This window comes from Globicephala melas, chromosome 9 (assembly GCF_963455315.2).
Source record: "Globicephala melas chromosome 9, mGloMel1.2, whole genome shotgun sequence".
NCBI lineage: Eukaryota > Metazoa > Chordata > Mammalia > Artiodactyla > Delphinidae > Globicephala > Globicephala melas.
Genome location: NC_083322.1, coordinates 76,962,765 through 76,983,720, shown reverse-complemented (window position 1 = coordinate 76,983,720; position 20,956 = coordinate 76,962,765).

The window sequence follows — 20,956 nt, the reverse complement described above, 5'->3', positions numbered from 1 at the left end:
AGACTTGGAGGAGAGAGATGCACTTCAAAATTCAACTTAAAATTTGAATAATAGACTTTTTCCTCATTGTAAAAAAGATGCTGATTTTTTCTGAAAATAATGATTTATTACTAGTCACGATGGATATTTTCAAATACCCCAGAAGGGTAAATATATATTTAATGTAACAAAAATTATAAGTAAATGTCCAAAGAAGAAACTCAGTTATTGATACAGTCAGGATTCATAACTGTTTATCCTCACTTTTCCTTGGGCATATTTTAATTTAATTCCCCTTTTCCCAGGGACACAACATAAAGGAGAAATGGAGTTAGTACCCACTAGGCATGATGCAAGGAATAAAATTTTAATGCCAATTAATAATTCACAATTTCTACCTCATTTAGATTTCAGAGGAGAATTATTTTCTCTCTTTTTTTCTTTTATTGAAATGTAGTTGATTTACAATGTTGTGCTAGTTTTTGGTATACAGCAAACTGATTCAGTTATATATGTATGTGTGTGTGTATATATATATATTCTGTCTCAGATTCTTTTCCATTATAGTTTATTACAAGACATTGAATATAGTTTCATGTGCTATACAGTAGGTCCTTGTTGTTTATCTTTTTTATATACACAAGTTTGTATCTGCTAATCCCAAACTCCTAATTTATCCCTCTCCCCCTTTTCCCCTTTGGTAACCATAAGTTTGTTTTCTATTTCTGTGAGTCTGATTCTGTTTTGTAAATAAGTTCATTGTATCATATTTTACATTCCACATATAAGATATCATATGATACTTGTCTTTCTCTGTCTGATGTACTTCAGTTAGTATGATATTCTCTAGGTCCATCCATGTTACTGCAAATGGCATTATTTCATTCATTTTTATGGCTGAGTAATATTCCATTGTGATATATCTATGTATCTATCTATATATATCTACATATATATATATATATATATCTACATATATATATATATATATATATATCTTCTTTATCCATTCATTTGTTGATAGACATACTTCCATGTCATGGCTCCTGTAAATAGTGGTGCTATGAACATTGGGGTGCATGTATCTTTTCGAATTAGAGTTTTCATCTTTTCCAGATATAAGCCCAGGAGTGGGATTGCAGGATCATATAGTAACTCTATTTTTAGTTTTTTAAGGAACTTCCATGCTGTTTACCATAGTGGCTGTACCAGTTTACATTCCTACCAACAGTGTAGGAAGGTTCCCTTTTCTCCACACCCTCTCCAGCAGTTATCATTTGTAGACGTTTTAATGATGGCCATCCTGACCAGTGTGAGGTAATACCTCATTGTAGTTTTGATTTACATTTCTTTAATAATTAGTGATGTTGAGCAGCTTTTCATGTGCTTTTTAGCCATCTGTATGTCTTCTTTGGAGAAATGTCTATTTAGATCTTCCACCCATTTTTTGACTGGGTTGTTTGTTTGTTTGTTTGTTGATATTGAGCTGCATGAGCTGTTTGTCTGTTTTAAATTTACATAGACAAACTATTCAGTGCAACTTGAGAAACATAGCTTGATGTTTGTCCTTATCTTAAGTTGGGTTTCCCATGAAAAAGACTTGGAGAAGAGACTCTATGCAGGGAGTTAATTGGAGAGTGCTGTTGGGGAAATCTTCTGCAAGAAGTAAGAGAAGGAGACTTGGGTGGAGAAAGTTGAACTCCAGTGCATTTGGAAGAGAAGTCACAATCAATTTTATGAGAAGTTCTAGAGTTGGGACAGCTCTTAATATTTGTCCCAAGTTGAGGCAAGGGGGACAGGTCTTTATCTCCCCACACTGACCGAGTTTTGGGTGTGGTTTGCCCCTGGAGGGAGTGAAACCTAGGGTGAAGTAGCTCCCTTCGGCTAACTGCAAGTGCCTGTAAGTGTCTCAGCTGTGAGTCATTGGAAGCCCAACCCCCCCCCCCCAGAGTGTGAGCGCCCCATTCCTGAAGGGGAAATCTGGGTGATGCACCACATCAGCCGCCACAGTCCAGCCCATGTGCGGCTCATATCCACTTGCTTCATAGTGTAGGTTCATAACATCTGGGAACAGCTCGTTCAAGATCCTCATTAATCTCTATAACTGAGAATTTTATAAGAGGAAGATGAGTGGAATAAATTGCAGGCCTGCCGCTCCAGCTGTTTTCAGAGCCACAGCGGATTTTCAGCATTTTCTTCCTCTTTGACCCATACTTGACTCCTCTTACTCTGGTTTAACACCTCTGCTAGTCTAGGTGGCTTCCTGTGTGCCGTGAGCTAGACTCTCATCCCTCAGGAGTCTGAGACCCCTGGTCACCATACCCTACTACTACATTTGTCTTTTTACTATCAAAATTGGGCTAAAGATTACCAAGAGATAGACAAATAGATCAATGGGGACAAAACACATTCTTTTCCGTTACTACTTGGTGACAGCAGTCCTAACTCCTTCTAATGATCAGAGTTAATTATCCCTTTCACTTTGGTGACTCTGTTCCTTGCCTGCTCATCTCTTGGCCACAAGGAGCCCAAGGTTACCAGGGACAGCTCTAGTTTAAAGTTTAATGGGTTTTTTATGATACCCTCTAGTAGAAGTATCTTTACTCTGGGAACTAGAGTAAACCCAGAGTCTAGAGTTGCAAATTACCCAAGTGGATTAACCTAGATGATCATAAGGAAGGCCCACTCCTATTTATACCCTAGGTTCCTGGATCCATATATTCTAATATTCTACCTATTAAGGGCATAACACCGTGTAATAATCATTAATTTAAGATAGATAGATAGGGCTTCCCTGGTGGTGCAGTGGATGAGAGTCCGCCTGCCGATTCAGGGGACACGGGTTCGTGCCCCGCTCCGGGAGGATCCCACATGCCGTGGAGCGGCTGGGCCCGTGAGCCATGGCCGCTGAGCCTGCGCGTCCGGAGCCTGTGCCCCACGATGGGAGAGGCCACAACAGTGAGAGGCCCGCGTACCACAAAAAAAAAAAAAAAGATAGAGAGATAGCACATCCTGGATGATAGCATCTATTGTCACAGAATTACTCCAACCTGGCAACTCTGATTTCCTTTCGAAAGTTTCCTCCGTTAGCTCAGTGGTTCTACACTGGAGGTGACTTTGTCTGCTGTCCCACACCCCCATCCCGCCCCATAGGGACATTTACCAGTGTCTGGAAATAGTTTTGTTTTTCACAGCTGGGTGATGGTACCACTGGAATCTAGTGGGTAGAGTCCAGCAACCCAGCAATGCTGATAAATATACTGTAAGGTGCTAGAAAACCACCACACAAGAAAAGAATTATTTGGCTCAAAATGTCAATCATGCAGGGGTTTAGAAATCCTGCCTTAGCCCATTAGGCCAGTAGCTTCTGGCAGCTGTTGAATGTGATATGACTACTGTACTCACGACTACGTGCCAGCCACCATTTCTGTTTCACCATAAAGTGGCTTCTTTGGTCAAAGGTGATATTACGTGGTGTGACGTTGGTCGGGCTGAATCAAATATTTTATCAGATCTTAGACAGTGGTTCTGCCCATGACACTTTTAGTAGGAAAGGCTAATCCGTACCTGTGTCGTGTTTATCCAAGTCAATAAGAATTACTGCATTTCCAGGGTGTCATGTATCTGTTATAATCAATGAATCACTACATGGCTAATTAGCCTCTTCAAAAAATGATGTTTGATTAGGGGCTCGGTATTGATTTCTGTTTCTGTTACATTTGCCGAAAGTAGCAGCTAAATTCAGTTTGGAGAATGGAAGGCTAAGCAGTGTATCACATGTTTAGACTCTACCTCCGATGACCATGGCTGTTCTATTCATGAGCCTGTTCCCAGAGAGCTGAAGAAAGGGGTAGGTTGACATCCACTGAATGAGTTATTGGAACTGCATAGCTTTCTAGGGCCGCTTCCGTGTTGGATGCTCTTTGGTGTGTTAACGTGTGAATTGAAGATCATTATGCTTGGGACCCGCTCCCATATGGCCATCGATACACCTCCTCTCCACACCTCCTCATCCGTCCCCATCCTATCATTCTCCTTCAAGGCCCCATCCAGCTAGCCAAGCCATTTACTACTCCTTTTATTTCACATGCATACTTATTTTAAGCTACTTCTATTTAGCAAAAGTCAGTAAGTAGGTGTGACACCTAAATAAGGCTCAGCACAGTGGGAGGGCTTCACCTCAGCATTACCTTTCAAAGCCGCCTCTGACTGAACGTTAATGAAGTAGCAATACATTTTTTGTTCACACCTGTACACAAAGCCACATCATCCATGAACTCCCCTTAGGTTAGATCCTCTTCCATCATAAGATCATAAGAGACTTCTTCTCAATATGAATACAAGTGTGAGTTGACAGAGAGATCTATAATTTTAATATGTCTCAAATGGAGATATAAGGATTATACAGCATATCTTCTAGGTTTATTGAGAGAAAAAAAGATAATGAATAGGTAAAATCCATTGGACTAGCAGAAACTATGCTATTATTCGTATTTTTATCATATAACAAAATGAAAAGGATATTATGGTAAGCAGAGACTCAATAACCAGATTAGCTATGTAACATTTGAGATCTTGAGATAAAAATAGAAAAAAGGAAAAAGAAGGTAAACATGAGTGCTAGGAGCTCCACGTATATTATCTGAGAGGATTCAGGAGTTAATATAAGAAGGCTGTGTCAAAATGTAAAGTAACATACTGCTTCCTTCATCAAGGAAGTCTTGATATAAAACAAAAAAACAAATAAACAAAAGATTAGTGAAACAGTTGCAAAGAATAATGCTCCCAGGACAAAATTGGATTATTTCACAATTTTTCTTTGGTTCTTTACACTCAGAAGAAAGGTGTTTTAGGCTGTCAAAGCAGATGTTCCCTAACTTCCTATATGTTGATGATCAGGTGAATTTCACTTTGCAGATTAGCTAATCACACACACACACACACACACACACACACACACACACACACACACACACACACACACACACACACACACACACACACACACACACACACACACACACACACACACACACACACACACACACACACACACACCACTGCCTATAACTTCTTTCCCTATTGCTGGCCCTGTGACCAAATCAAAATTTTGTAATACACGTGGATTTATAGGAAAAGTGACAGCATATATAGTTCCAATATATTTTACTTTAACACATCTGAATAAAGATGTGATGAGAATGACAGATGTTTGACACTGATATTAATGTTACGATATGTGCATTTCAAGAGGAAAATGAATCCCTTTATTTATAATCAATTTGCATGCATAATTTACCTTATTATTTTTATTTCAATAATACTAAGGCTGGATAGCATCCCTTAGGTCATCTTTGCTAGACACCTTACTGAGCAGTGGTATGAAATCAACTTAGAGTTAATAATTTAAATCATCCTCAAAATGACAGACCTGCACATGTATAACCAAATTAATGATATTTTGTCTGAAACACTGTAAAGTTAATGGTTTGGAATTGATGAGCTCTTAGGTTCTTTACTCTTCTAGAATTTGAAGATTGATACCTTCAGTTACAAATAATTCTCTCTGATCAAATGACTTTAACTCAAAGAATCAAATGTTTAATTACATTTGATTCTTTTTTTATTACAAATCTTTTGAACATACGTTCTGTTTCCACTAAAGATTTTGATACTTGCCAGTTTCTGTTAACTACTTTCTGTCTGTTAAGTGAAATTAGAGAATGTATATTTTATATTCTTCTTATAATGGCTGATTATTCCAAGACAGATGCTGTTTTGGTGGTTTGGTGCATAATCTGGCAGTCAAAAGAATTTAAGGTACTAGCAGTAAATCATATGTCACTTGGCAACAAGATCTTGAATATAGCCCATTTTTCTGTGACTTTTTAAAATATAGTTTTCTTTAAGTCTTACTAGATGTTGCATCTGTTTCAGCCTATATTGAAATTCATATGAATGAAATATAAAAAATAAAATTCAAGAAGTCACACTAAAACTAAGATCAATTTTCTTTTTTATCCCCCGGATGGTTTCTAAACTTCTATACACTTTTTTTTGCAATTGAATTATTTATAAATAAATATCGAAACAATTTGGATTCTCTGAAATTATTTAAAATAGTTTCCTTATGTCTAGATTCCTAAGATTACTAAGGAAGGACTGGGACTTCCGATTATAAGTCGACCAATTTAAATAAACACCATTGACAAAGTATATTTAGAATGCATTCTGGTATTTTATGATCACCAAAATTGTATTTCATAAATACACAGTACCAACATTTTTAATAAGAGTAGTTTTTCTATCCCCTTAGTAAAAGAAAGCTGGTTCCAGCTGCCTATTAATATTATAATTATCATAATAAAGCCCGTTACCTTCTCTCCTGAACAAAAGTAAACCATAGCTATACTCTGCCTGGTCAATATGCTTTTTCTAGAATTATAAGATATAATTCTCAATGGAAATAAGCTAAATCTTGAGTTCAGTTCCCAAGGTATTGTTCTCTTGAGCCTAAATTTCAATTAGTTAGTGAAGCAAAGCCAATATAGATACACCTGTTCTTTCCTTAAGTAAAGGGTTTTTTAAATGAATTCAGGACTATTTAGAAGCAAAGTTCTAAACCAAAAGAGAGTTCTGGTATTGAGGAATACAGAAGTGTTGAGAGGAGCTTAGGACACAATATTTCAATTCGTTTTTGCAAAGATTATCACCCTAGTTTTAAAAACATACACAGAATATGTTATGCTAAAGAGAATATTAAACTAATCTATTTTCATTCTACTAATTATAATTGTATTGGTATAAAAATAATATATAGACCAGAATTTATCTTTTTTTTTTTTAAATGCTTGCACTTTTCTATGAGATTGTGTTATGCGATTAGACTGAAATTCATTAAGTAAGGACAAAGTTCTGTTTTTGTCCTCAAGGACTGTAATGCGTATTTCAACAACTCATTTCTTATTAGCCTGGCCAATAGATGATCTCTAAAGCCCCGGGTGATTTTGTAAAATTCATCTAAGAATTAAAGAGGGCCTGATTCTCTTACTCATCATAATCAACCACCTGGAAAGATATAGTCTTCTGTTCCTCAAAGTATATCCCAGTCCATCTAGGTTTTAAATCCCTACAAAGATACTTTAACAGGAGTCTGTTTTCACTGCAAGATGAGGGATGGGTGAAGGCTACATGTTTCTGAGAGGAAGGTAAAACAATTGATCAGACACTTTACTTTGAATAGATTTTGGTAGGGCTAAGGCAAGATAAAAGACAAAACACTGGATTACAGAAAAAGAAAATACGTGTTAGGGGCTAAATAGGAGGAAGACAGAGTAACTAGGAGATTAATGTTAATTCCTTTAGAGTTTTGACAAAGGCCAGTCCTGCTCTTCCTTAATATCATTTCCAAGACTTGTCATAATATTCCTTGGCTCAGAGAAGTTCAGGATTGTCCCTGGCTCCTTAATCACTGTGGCATTTAACTTACCCTTTAAGAAAATGTTATATGGTATCTTCGCCATAACAAAACCAAGTTTTTAAAAAATTAAGGCATGATTTACTTGTAATAAATCCACAGATTTTAAATGGACAGTTGTAGATTTTGACAAATTAACACACATGAAGTTACCACCCCCAATAAAGATAGAGTATTTCTACACCTAAATCTGCTTATGCTCCTTTGGCAATGAACTCCTAAGGCAAATGTGATTTGATTTTTATAAGCACACCTTAGTTTTGCCTGTTTCAAAACATAAATGGGATAAAAAAAAGTATATGGTCTTTTCTCTTTTGCCTCTGTAACTCAGTCTACTGTTTTTAAGATTCATTCATGTTATCAAGAATGTTGTAACAGTGTACCATAATTTGTTCATCTGTTCACCTGCTAAGGGATATTTGGGCTATTTCCATCTTGGGGCTATTATGAACATTTTATGAAAGTATGTTATAGTCATATGTTTTCGTTCTTTTGGTAAATACCTAGAAGGGGAATTCTAGGTATTCCAGTGCTAAAGAGTTTTCCAAATGGCACCATTTCCTACTCTCAACAGAAATGTATGAAAGTTCCAGTTGCTCCACAACCCCATCCACATTTGATGTTGTCAGCCTTTTTAAATTTAGCCATTCTGATTGGTGTGACATTTGAACTCTAGACGGTTTAATATCCATTTTTCTGATGGCTATGAAGTTGATCAACTTTTCATGCATTTATCAGAAATTTTTATATTTTCTTTGGTGTCCAAGTCTTTCCTCCTATTTTTATCAGGCTTCTGTCTTTTTATTATTGAATTGTAGGAGAGCTTTTTATATTCTGGCTATCAATCTTTTATCAAAAACAAAAAGGTAATCATTTCTTCCGTTGAGAGGCTTGCCTTCTCATTTTTGTGAAGGTGTCTCTAGAGCAGAGGTCAGCAAACTCTAGCCTATGGGTTAAATCCAGCTTGCTACCTGTTTTTGTTAATAAAGTTTTATTGGAACACAGTCTCGCCCATTAGTTTATGTATTGCCTATGGTTGCTTTCACACTATAAAAGCAGAGTTAAGTAGTTGTGACAAAGACCGTGTGGCTCACAAAGCCTTTAATATTTACTCTCTCTTCACAGAAAAATTTGACCAACTAGTGCTTTAGACGAGGAGAATTAATTTATATAAAATACAATATTTTGAATATTTTTATACTTTTATGTTACTGTTTTTGTGCTATCTATAAGAACTTTGTCTAACGCACAATAATGAAGTTATTTCCTACGTTTGTTTCTAGGAGTTTTATGAGTTAGAAAGCAAAGTTCCTCCCCCCGATGGGACTATCAAGTTGTTCCAGCATCATTTGTTGAACAAGATACCCTTTTCCTACTGAATTAACTTAGTACTTTTGTCAAAAATCACTTGGCTATCTATATATTTAACTATCAAACCCTCTACTTTCTTCTGTTATTTTTGTATATTCTCACATTAATACCATATAGTCAATTTCTATAGCTTATAGTAAGCATTGAAATTATGTAGTCATTTTGTTTTCAAGATTGTTTTGCCTATTCTAGGCCCTTTGAACTTCCCTATTAATTTTAGTTTAGGCTTGTCAATTTCAAAAAAAAAAGAAAAAAAGCCTTATGATATTCTTATCATATCATAATATATGATATCATAATATGATATGATATCATAATATCAACTTGTATATATATCAACTTGTAGAAGGTAATCATCTTAGCAGTGTTAATTCTTCCAGTCAATGAACATGATATATTTTAACATTTGTTAGGTATTCCTTACAGTGCTAGAGTACAGTTTTGAACTTTTTTTGGGTCAATTACACATTAAGCAAATAGTAAACTAAATAAAACATTTAAAGCACAAACTTTCAGACCTTGGACATTAGGCAGCACAAAGCAGTGATCTCTGTGGTCAAGGTCTTAGCAATCTTTGTCTCAGACATAAATTACATTTTTCTGCTGCTCTAATAGATTAGCAAGTTCTAGAGGTCAATCAAACACTTGTTTCTTATTGAAGATGTACACAGTACTGGTAGGGCAGGAAAGTGGGAAATAAACTGCTGTTAGTACCTAGGAATTTCTTACTTTTGGTTGGTTAGGAGTACTGGCATTTCAGATGTGGTGATAATGGATACCTGTTGACTCGGATAAAGCAGGCTCTCAGAACTGTGATTTTTGGAGTTGGCATGGAGGCATTGTTGCTAAGAGCAGTTTGGGACAGATGGGACTAAAGGCTCATGAGATATAATGTCAAGAAAGTTAAAGTGTTTGTTATCCGTGATACCATAATCCATCCCACTAGGGGGATTGTGAAGCTCTACTCACCATGCTTTGTAGACAGTCACAGTGTTGAGTAAAACCATTTCTATGTATTCAAACTGGCCGAGGTTTATCTAGAATGCAACCTTCTCCAAGTTACCTTTCCCAATAAAATTATAACAGTAATAGTTTAAAATGTTCACCATTCATTGATCAGGTTCTGTCTTGCAGACATAGTACTAAGCACTTCATTTATGTTTTCTGATTTAATTCTCACAACACACCTAAATTAAGAATCATTAATCCCATTTTACAGATTAGGAAAATTAGGTAACATTAGCCAAAGATTCTTGGATGAATCCAGTATTTGGATTAAAGTTTGTTTGAAAATTGTGTGCTTCAGATGATTACACTATACCACCTCTTTGAAAGTAATTTCATAAAGGTCAATTTACCATGGAAATGTTTCAGAAATTTCAGTGATTCCCCCTAGTGTATAATTGGTTCTGACTCAAATTCTCAATCTTGAGAAAATAAGCAAAGTCACCTCAATGAGCTTAAGAAGGCATGATCGCATAACCAGCTATATTCAGCTAATAAAGATGAGGGTTTGCAACAATTCCTTCAAAGAAGTGAGATCATAGAGCTTCATATAGTTCTTCTATTTATAATCTTGGATAAAGAGCTACAACTTTCCTTGCTTTTTTTTTTTGAGTCTGTATCATTGTTCCTTTTTCTTATTTTCCTTCCATTTCTAAAATAAGAAAAGGTCTTACATTTCAGCTCCTTCACACCAAACACCCATAAAGCTAGACATTACTGTGCCCTGAGTAAATTGCATCTACATATGAAGAAGCACATCTGCAAAAAAAAGCTGACAGATGAATCTTTCTGCAGAAAAATTGAGAACGCTGTTGGTATCTGGTAGAAGCTTCATTTTTCTCATGCTGACTTTGATTACTTCCAGACCTGCTGCTGTCAGAGGAGCTAAAAGGGAAACTGAAAAACTTGATTAGAGCATCAGAGTCTGAGGCTGTGGAACCCAGGGCTGAAAATCCAGGCACCTCTTTTATTTGCAGTTTTTACTGTTCATAAATAAAGATGGGGGGCAGATTTGGATAACTAAATAGGATGAGTCTAAAATTATTTTGAAAACAGGCCCCATGGCCTGTTTAATACTAAAATTTGGGACAATTAGTAGACAATTTCTCTCTGATGCTGGGTGAGTGAGGTGTGGGACAATAGTGTAGACAAGGAACTGGGTCTGGAGAAGAGATATGTTAGTATTAACCCACAGTGGTAGTCCTGAGACAAAGGACGTCTGAGTTTTGTGCTCTGAGCCAAGAAGCATTTAGGAAGCAGGTATTCGTCTGCATCCATAAATTCACAAGAACAAGTAGAGAGCAGGAACTGGTTCTGAAAGAAACTGTCATTCTAGACGCTACAGTCTCATAAGGCAGAACAAGTGGGTTTCGGGAGCTAAGACTTGGACCTATTCTCTGAAACAATGGTATAGATGGGTTAAAATTATCATGAAACAACTATACTGAAGGTCACTGATGGTAAGAAGCCAAATGTAGCACAAATGAGAATCATTCCATTTACGTAGGACAGGCCTAAATTTAGCCTGATTTTATTATAAATAAACATATACATTTTAAAGATCATGAAGGTTTTTTTAAAAGCGTATTTCTAGAAAATTTCTGTCTTTGTATTTTAACATTAAATAAAAGTGGCTATATAATTTTTTTTCACAAATTGAGATAGTATGCATGAAATATTCTGAATGGAAATAGATATTAACTTATGTGGTATATAAAAAATTCCCTTTGAGAGGCCTAGAGACAACTGAAATCAATGGAAAGTTATCATCTGGAGTAACTAAAGTGGGTGCAATGAGAGGTCTGGGTGTTTGTTGGCTAACAGAGGACACAAACTATGTCTGCAAAGATGCCAGTGGAGAAGGAGACACATCCGTTTCCCATACAAGCTTCAAATCACGTCTCAAGAGTGCACTGTCCACAGCGCAGGCATTAAATTGAAATTGAGCTACCGCTCTCATTGAAACCAACTTTGTATTGTCTTCCCAAATTTCTCAAGGTGGCTAATGATTCTTCTTAGTGAGGGAGACCAACTAGGACAGAATATACTGAATCCACCAGGGAACGGTTTTAGGTCTCTACATTAAACAGGTGTGGAATTATGTGGAGGATATGAATTTTTTACATCCAATTGAAAAATCTGCCTGATACATCTTCTCTCTCTTTGTGAGGTACCCGAAAGACCTCTAAATTTAGAAACAAGAAATTGGTTTCATATATCAACAGTGTCACTTAACAGCTCTGTATGATGTTGGTCAGAAATGTCGCTCAGTGTTTCACTTTCCTTTGTTGTAATAATAAAATCTATACACGGAATTATTCTGAGGATTAAATTACTGAAAAACAACTAATAGGGTTTGTCATACAATGCAACTTATTATTTCAGAACCTGTTTCTTTCTTTTTCTATACTTACCTTGATGACGGAAATGAACTTCAGTAGGAGAAGGAAGAAAAAAGAACTTCCCTAGGAAGAAATGTTACAAACCTATGAAGAATTTGTGGCTTCTTGGGCATCCCCATCTAAATTAAGACTGTTTGATAAGAGGGAGGTTTTTTGTTGAGGACTGTTGAGGAAATGTTTTACTGTTTTACAGACATGTATTTGGGGATTCAAATTCTCTCTTACTTTGTAGTTACTTTGATAGTATAATGCTGAGAGGGGTAAAACTAGACCCTGGAATTGAAGCAGGAAGTATCTATAAAGCGTTTGATCTCAGCCAAAAAGTTTTAGATAGCTAAAGGGGTCATTTACATTATTTTAAGTTGTCAACTCCATGTTGCCAGCATACGAAAACATTCAAGGACAGGGCAGTAGCTGTTTCTATTCAGTAATTGTTCATTATTGGGGCTGGACTACCCACTTTTCCATAAGTCTTGAGTATGTAAGATTGTGTGCAGAAGCAGGAGAAAGAAAACCTCAAATTCCTGTGTGTGTGTGAGAGAGAGTGTACATAAATGTGAGTGTGTGTGTGTGTGCATATGTATGAGTTGTATTCATGTGTATGTGTTGTGAATTTGTGTGAGTATGTGTGAATGAGTGATGTCTGTGAGTGTGAGTATAATTTAAGTGAAACAAAATTCCAGCAACTGTGATAATGTTGAACGAAACCAACTGTTGGTTCGATGAATAGAGATGCTATGCTGAAAGGAGATATATTATGACTGTTTGTTTTGTTACAATGGCTATCAACTTAAGCTTTAGCTTTAAGGCCAAATAAATTTGAATTCATATACTTATTATCAAATAAATAGTGCATGAATTCAAAGGGCAGAGATTGATAATTGAAATTGTAAATGTACCTTCGTTCCTTCTGTAAGCATTTCTATCAGTTTGTGATGTGCATACACAGTTATCTACTGTATTAAAATGAGACTCTTTGCTCAGGCATTATGGAAAGTATAATTAATAAGTGATATCCATATACATAATGTGTTGCCATAAAGACTACATTGATTAATTCAACAATATTCAGAAATGTTTTTCCAATATGTTTTAGTAAGTCAATTTCTGCACATGGCTATGTGCAAAATAAGTCTGTAAATCTAATGCAGAATGATGCACATATGTTATTCAAAATTCACATCAACAGTAGTCTTACAATAAAAATGAATTACTTAAATACTTTTTTAATTTAACCTTGAAATTTGGTGGTAAGAAGGAATCTTAGAGTTGAACTAATCCACCACCTCACTTTATATGAGGAAATTTAAAGTCTCTTATTAGTCTCCTAAATGAGTTACTCTTTGCAAAACTCAGATCTATCATTAAAGTCCCATGACTATAATACCTTTCAATGGAAATCATACTTCTTTGCCTTTAAACATTTTAGTATTCTATAAATTTAGGGATCTTAAGCACTTTGTCCCATTTTTCCTAGACAGGGAAATTTTAAGAGCAAAATGTGCTATTGGCACATGAGTTTTACGTAACTCTTAAAAGTCTTATATATCATAATGTGTGATGTGAGTTTTGATGTGTGGGTGAGATGGAAGCCTCTATATGTAGATATGGGACATACGCTTGGATGAATTGATGTAGGAGGAAGACTATAATTTTTACTCTATTGAGAACAGGTATAAAAATGTTACTGTCTATCTGGGAGTTATGAAATATGTTGTTGAAGCCTGATTGTGTAGAACTTTAACAATATGCTGATGATTGCCAATTCAACATTTTCCAGAAAAAAATCTTCTCGAGTTCTTGACCTATTTATATAATGTTTTATTTCCACTTGGACATCTCAGATTTACCACACCAAAACCTCTTCATCTTCTCTTCAAATCTCTTCCTAACCTGGATCTTTGTGTTAACACCATGATCTATTCAGTCAACCAAATAAGAAATCCAAGATTAATGTACGATTCACCTTTATTTCTCTCCTACTTTCAACTCAGTTAAGCCTTGTATATTTTATACCCTGAATATTTATTGTATCTCCTCTTCTTGCTTTAGTTCACATTCATAATGTTTTTCAACCAGATTAATCTGACAGTCTTTTTAACATTTTTTCTAATTTTAAATGTATTCTCAGTAAAAGGGTTAGATTAATTATTTTTACACATAAATATCTTAATAATTACTTTTTTATATAAGATTCTTAATTGGCTTTCCATCATTTTAAAGAAGAAAGCTAAACTTCCCAAAATAAAAGCCAAGGCATTTCATGATTTGTTCCTTTCTTAAGTAATCAGGTTCATTTCCTGCTACTACTTCTGCCATTGTTCCAATAAATCTGATTTAACTGTAGATGATTGAACGCTCCACAGTCTGATAGCTCTATCCTTTGCATCTTCTTTTTCTCTGCTTGGTACAGGCTCTATCACTGAATCTTTAAAGATTCAGTTTAGATATCCCCCTTTTTAGGAAATATTACCTGATATGTTATTTACCCACTTGTCTGTGTTAGATGTCCCTCTGCAATACTCCCTTATTCTCCTTTGCATACATAGCATTTAATAAAACTATGTGTTTTAGTATGATTATCTGTCAGATTGACTAGGCAACCTTGTCCAAAATGAATAGAAAATAGTAATCTTATTAGACTCCAACTATGGCATTGACCGAGTACTGGCAACATCTACCTGTTCTGTATTCAACATAAGGAAGTGCTAACTTCCTTTGGTAGATGAGTCATTTAATGAAGGAGCTAGTTAAGATCCAGGAAGTACATTAATAAGAATCAGAACCTTAATGACAAGAAGAATCAAATCTCTCCTACCACCACCTTTTTAATTTTTTTAAGTAGAAAAATACCATCAGTATCACTGGAAATTTGATTAGTATTAGATTAAATATTCTGATATTTTATTTTTTAAAATACAGATTCACATATCTCTAGAAGGCTTTTACGTGTGGAAAGTCTTCGAGGGCATCCCAAGAACCAGCATGGCATCTGTGTTGTCCTTTGTCAACAAGGCAGTCCTTGTAAGGCTGGGAACTAATGTTCTCCAGTTCCCTTCCTTATGTGAATCATCATTTACCACTGCAAGAAGGTGAAACAGAAGCCACTCCTCCCAGGAGATCATGGTGGCGAGGTGCAGTGCTTCGCACACCTCTTGGCGAGCTTCCACTGCACAGCTGTAGTACCCTCCCCTCTGCCTCTCATACTTCAGGCTGGAGTCCTTTACAGTTCTTTCTACCATCTTCTCATTACCATCACTCCCACAGTTGCTCCTGAGCTCTTCCCACATATGTATAATCCCTGATTCTTTTACTAAGCTGCTTTTTTTCTCTAATACCTCTAGTTGCTCTCTTTACCTGTCTGAACCCAGACTAATACATCATTAACAGAAGATTCACTCTTCAACTAACAGGGATATTCTTCATCGATGAAAGAATGGGAAGGTTGGTAGGACACACAGGTACTTAGAGGGAGTACAGGATCACCCACGTGTCTGCTGGATCAGTCAAGTTGATCCTTAGAATCAAACAGAAAGCAGAGTGAATACCAAGGGCATCCTTTATTCATATAACTAGACTTTCAGAAAGGAAAGACATTCCAAAAATTATCTATTCCAACATCTAAAAGTATAAATGTGGAAAGTGAAATTAGTGACTTCTTTCAAGGTAATTAACTTATTTCAGTTCACTCAGTAGGTTAATGGTAGTACTGGGACTAGAAAAGGTGATTATACCTGTGCTTGAAGAGTTTACACTCTATTAACTATGATTTGGTCAGAATGGTACTTTTTATTTATGAGTTAATAGCTCAGAGGAGGTGCACACACATATATTAATGAATAAATATATAATTTATATATATATATAATTAACATATAAATTAATGTTTATGTGTGTCTAATTTAAATACTTGGCTTTGCTAGAAAACTAGCTACAATTGGAAAACCAGTGGCTTACTTTAAGTTCTGTATGTTCTCTGAGGCAATAGTATCTTCTCCTCTTCTACTGCATGTAGATTGTTTGTATTATGGGAGTTTACATTGGCAAAAATTCAGAAAGATTATCAAAATATAACTAAATATATACCTTATTTGTTGGGAGTCCTGATTAATACCCCCAGGTCTGATGGTTCACTGGGAGAACTCATAGGATTCAAATAGTCTTATTCACAGCTGACTTATTAAAGTGGAAAAATACAAAACTCAATTGACAATGGGAAAAGTCTCATGGGGTGAAGTCTGGGGGGAAATAGGAACCAGCTACCAAACATCTTCTGTCAGTGGTGTCCACAAGACACACTCATCACAGTAACAAGTTGTGAGTACACGTATAAAGTTTGTTAGAGACCAGTGCCCAGAGATTTTTTTTGTGTTTTTGGGGGGCTGCTGCTGATCACATAGGCTTCCCCTGCTGGCAAGTCCCCAAATTCCAGACTCCCAGAAGGAAAGAAGTTGTTCAGCATGAACCATACTCTTTGTTCAGGGAGTTTAGGCATAGCAAGTCACTCTTATCAGTTAATGTTGGGGACCCTCCCCAAATCCAAGTTCCCAAATGCCAGCCAAGGGCCAACCTTGTAAGCAGGACTTCCAAAGGATAGCAGTCCTTCTGTGTTCATTCTTTTCTGCGCAGCCTAATATTCACAACTTGACGGAAAATGTAGCTGAAAAATGACCAAAACCCTTGCCATTGATGTTAGTATCTGAAGTTCAGGCAATTCCTGTTAGTTTAGGAATGTTGGAGAGAAAGAATGATTCTCTTTTTCTAGGATTTGATGAGATCCTTACTCTACATAAAATAGCGGAAGGGCAAATGGTTTAGCAGATTTTTTTCCCAGCTTAATAGACATTGATTTCACAGTTGATTTTCCAATTTTATGCACTCACTGAGACAGTGTCACTTGACTTACAATACCGCATTCTGGTTGTTTTGGGGGCTTTTAAAGTTTTCTAAATTATTTTTTTGCTCTTATGAAAACAGAAAATTGTATATGTCAGTGTTGTAGCTTGGTTCATAGACACTATAAAACCAAAAATACAGTTTCACCCTCTTTTCCACACCTGCTTAGCAGTTAGGTATTTCCTTCTCTGGTACCTGCAGCTATCTGAATGTGTTTCTGTGATAATATATTACTTTGTTATATGAAAATTCATTATTGTATATCTGTCTCCTCCCACCCCTAAGCTGTGAGTTTCTCAGAGATTATGACTGGATCCAGAATTAGTACATCCAGAAATAGTAGCTACTATTAGCTGTTCAAAAATATTTATTTTTCTAATGAGTGAATTTTTTTGTACATATCTGTTTGTACTGAAGTACTGGCTGCTGGAATGAATAGCAATCATTAGAAAACCAATAAATCAGCCCTTATAAACCTAAAATAAAAATAAGGAGACAAAATATAAAATAGACAACAGACTAAATGAAATATTCAGTGTACATTTTGTGTTTCTTTCTGCATGATTTACTTAAAAAGCTTTTAGGAGAGTCATCTTCTTATTTGAAAATAACTCTGATATTTAGATATTCCAGGATTGTTAGAAGAAGTTGATGTTCGGGTAATAGATGGCAAATATGTTTGAAACATTTAAACTGTAAAACTTCAGAGAAAGTAAAATGAACTTTTATAACCCTAACCCCAAGAAAGATTATAGTGCAAATGACTCCTAAGTACATTGTGGCTGGATAAAGTGGAGAGAAGAAGAAGAATTCTCTTTCTCAAATTGGAAGACTGTTCTCTTTCTACCAAGAACCAGGAAATCTTATATAAGCCCTCCTACAACAGCAGGCATTTAGATTCATACACTCCTTGGTATTTACGAGCAGCTGTAGCTAGCAGAACTGGAGGAGAGATCTACCTCCTGGAGTTTTAGAATTTGCAAAGATCTGCGCATAGCAAATAGGAACAGAAATAACTAGAGCTATGAAATGAACTTGATGAAAACAGTTCTTAAAATCGGTACTCTTGAATCAATTTCAACCCTGGAGCCTGAACATTTGCTGCATTTACAATGAAAGTCTTCACACAAGGACATGACCATTTGATAAGGCACTTAATTGGATGCATCAAAACAAGGGATATGACAGATGAGAAAAAGGGGACAACAAATTGTCTATTTCCCTAAGCATTCCCTGATTGAAGGCTTTTATCGATACCTAGCATGTAATTTTGGTAATAAATGTCAGAACCCCATTACAATTTTATCTGTTTAAGTTCACTTAAAAATCAGTAGCCATTAACTCTTTTTCCCCAAAAAAACTATACTGCTGCTGCCATCTGCCCAAATCCTTCAGTCTTCCAATTCCCCTTCCCCAGCTTTATTGAGGTGATAACTGACATGTAACACTGTGTAAGTTTAAGGTATGCAATGTGTTGTAATGCAAAATGATTACCACAATAGTGTCAGTTAACACATCTGTAACTCAGTTAATTACCTTTGTATGCGTGTGTAGTGAGAATATTTAAGATCTACTCTCTTAGTAACTTTCAAGTATATAACACAGTATTGTTGACTATAGTCACCATGTTGTACGTTAGATCCCCAGAATATATTCATCTTATAACTGAAAGTTTGTACACTTTGACTGACATCCCCCTGTTTCCCACACCCTGAGATCGTGCAATATTTGTCTTTCCCTGATTTATTTTACCAGCATAATGGCATCAAGTTTCAACCGTGGTGTTGCAAATAGTAGGATTTCCTTCATTCTCATGACTGAATAATACTTCATTGCATATGTATGTGAATCTTTATTCATTCATCCATAGATGGACTTAGGTTGCTTCCATATCTTGGCTATTGTGAATAATGTTGCAGTGAACATGGGGTGCAGATATCTCTTCAAGATAGTGATTTCATTTCCTTTGGATACACAACAGTGAGTAAAGCTGCTGGCTCATATGGTAGTTGTATTTTTAATTTTTTGAGGAACCTCCATACTGTCTTCCATAGAAACTGTCCCAATTTACAGCACCACCAATACTGTGCAAGTGATCCTCTTTATCTACATTCTTGCTAACACTTATCTTTTTCATAATAGCCATTCTAACAGGGGTAAGGTGATAACTCAGCTTTTGATATGCCTTTCCCTGATACTTAATGCTGTTGAGTACCTTTTCATGAACCAACTGACCATATGTATATCTTCTTTGGAAAACTGTCTATTCATATATTTTTCCCATTTTTTAATTTGATTTCTTTTTTTACATATTTTGGATATTAACCTCTTATGGGACATATGGTTTTCAGATATTTTCTCCCTTTCTGTAGGTTGCCCTTTCACTTTATCGGCTTGTTTCTTTTGCTGTCTAGAAGCTTTTTAGTTTGATGTGGTCCAACTTGTTTACTTTTTATTGTATTGTTTGTATTTTTGGTGTCATATCCAAAACATTATTGCTAAGACCAGCGTTAAAAAGATTTTCTCTATGTTTTCTTCCAAGCATTTTTATGGTTTCAGGTCTTACATTTAAGTCTTGTTCCATTTTGAGTTAATTTTTGTGAGTAGTGTAAGAGAGGGGTCCAACTTCATTCATTTTCAGGTGGATATCCAGTTTTCCCAATATCATTTAATAAATAGACTACCCTTTCCCCATTAAGTATTCTTGACTCCTTTGCCAATTATGAATTGACGTTAACTGTTGAATTGTATTCATCTCTACATGCTTAACCACATCTTTTGTTTGTTTTCTTATAAAAATCCAGGTATAAGCTATGTGTTTTGTTCCACTTAAAGGTTTTCTTTTTTCTCCAGTATATTTGGGATAGAGGAAATTTTTCTTCTGTTGCTCTGGTCTCAGTGACTATTCCTCCTTCTGGTCATTAGACCCACCACTACTTCTTACTCTGTGGCCTTTCCTCTGGGAATTCCTGGATTCCAGTACTACTGATATGATGCTACAATACCTTTTGGGGTCTTAGAGGGGTGGAAGTGTGGGATAGACCACACCTCCATTTTGGATCATTTTCCTTTTTTTCCCAAAGTAGTTTATTCATTCACATGTTTAACTAAAAAATGTCTACAAACTGGTAGAACCAAACAGCTTGTATTAAAAAGCAACAGCTTTCTGCTAGATTCCTCTTTCATTATCCGTCTCACTTCACTTTGAGAGTTATCTTTTTATTTTTTGAGGTAGCTGATCTAAATCTCTAAAAAAAAATGTGTTTGTAGCACTATTCCTTAAGTGGTCACATTCTAATGTATCCATTGATTTTGCTATACCAAGTGAGGATTTAGCTACTGAAATTATTACTCTTTCCCTGGAACTCCTACCTTCATAGTATTGCCATTACTTTTAATTCACTTTTCCATTAGTTTTATATGTTTAAATGTTTATAATATATTTTTATGTCCTCTAACATCAACCATAAATGATACTGTTTTACACATTTGTCTTAGTTCATTTTATCTGCTATAACAAAATATCATGAACTGGGTGGCTTATAAAAAACAGTAATTTATTTCTCACCATTCTGGCTGCTGGGAATTCCAAGATCGAGACACCAGTAGATTCAGTGTCTGGTGAGAGCCTCCTTCCTGGTTCATAGAGGGCTAACTTCTCCTTGTGTCCTCATATGGTGGGAGAGGCGAGGGAGCTCTCTGGAGCCTCTTTTATAAGAATACTTGTCCCATTCATGAGGGCTCCACCCTTTTGACCTAATCATATCCCAATCACCCCCATCTTCTAATATCATCACCTTGGAGGTTAGGTTTCAACGTATGAATG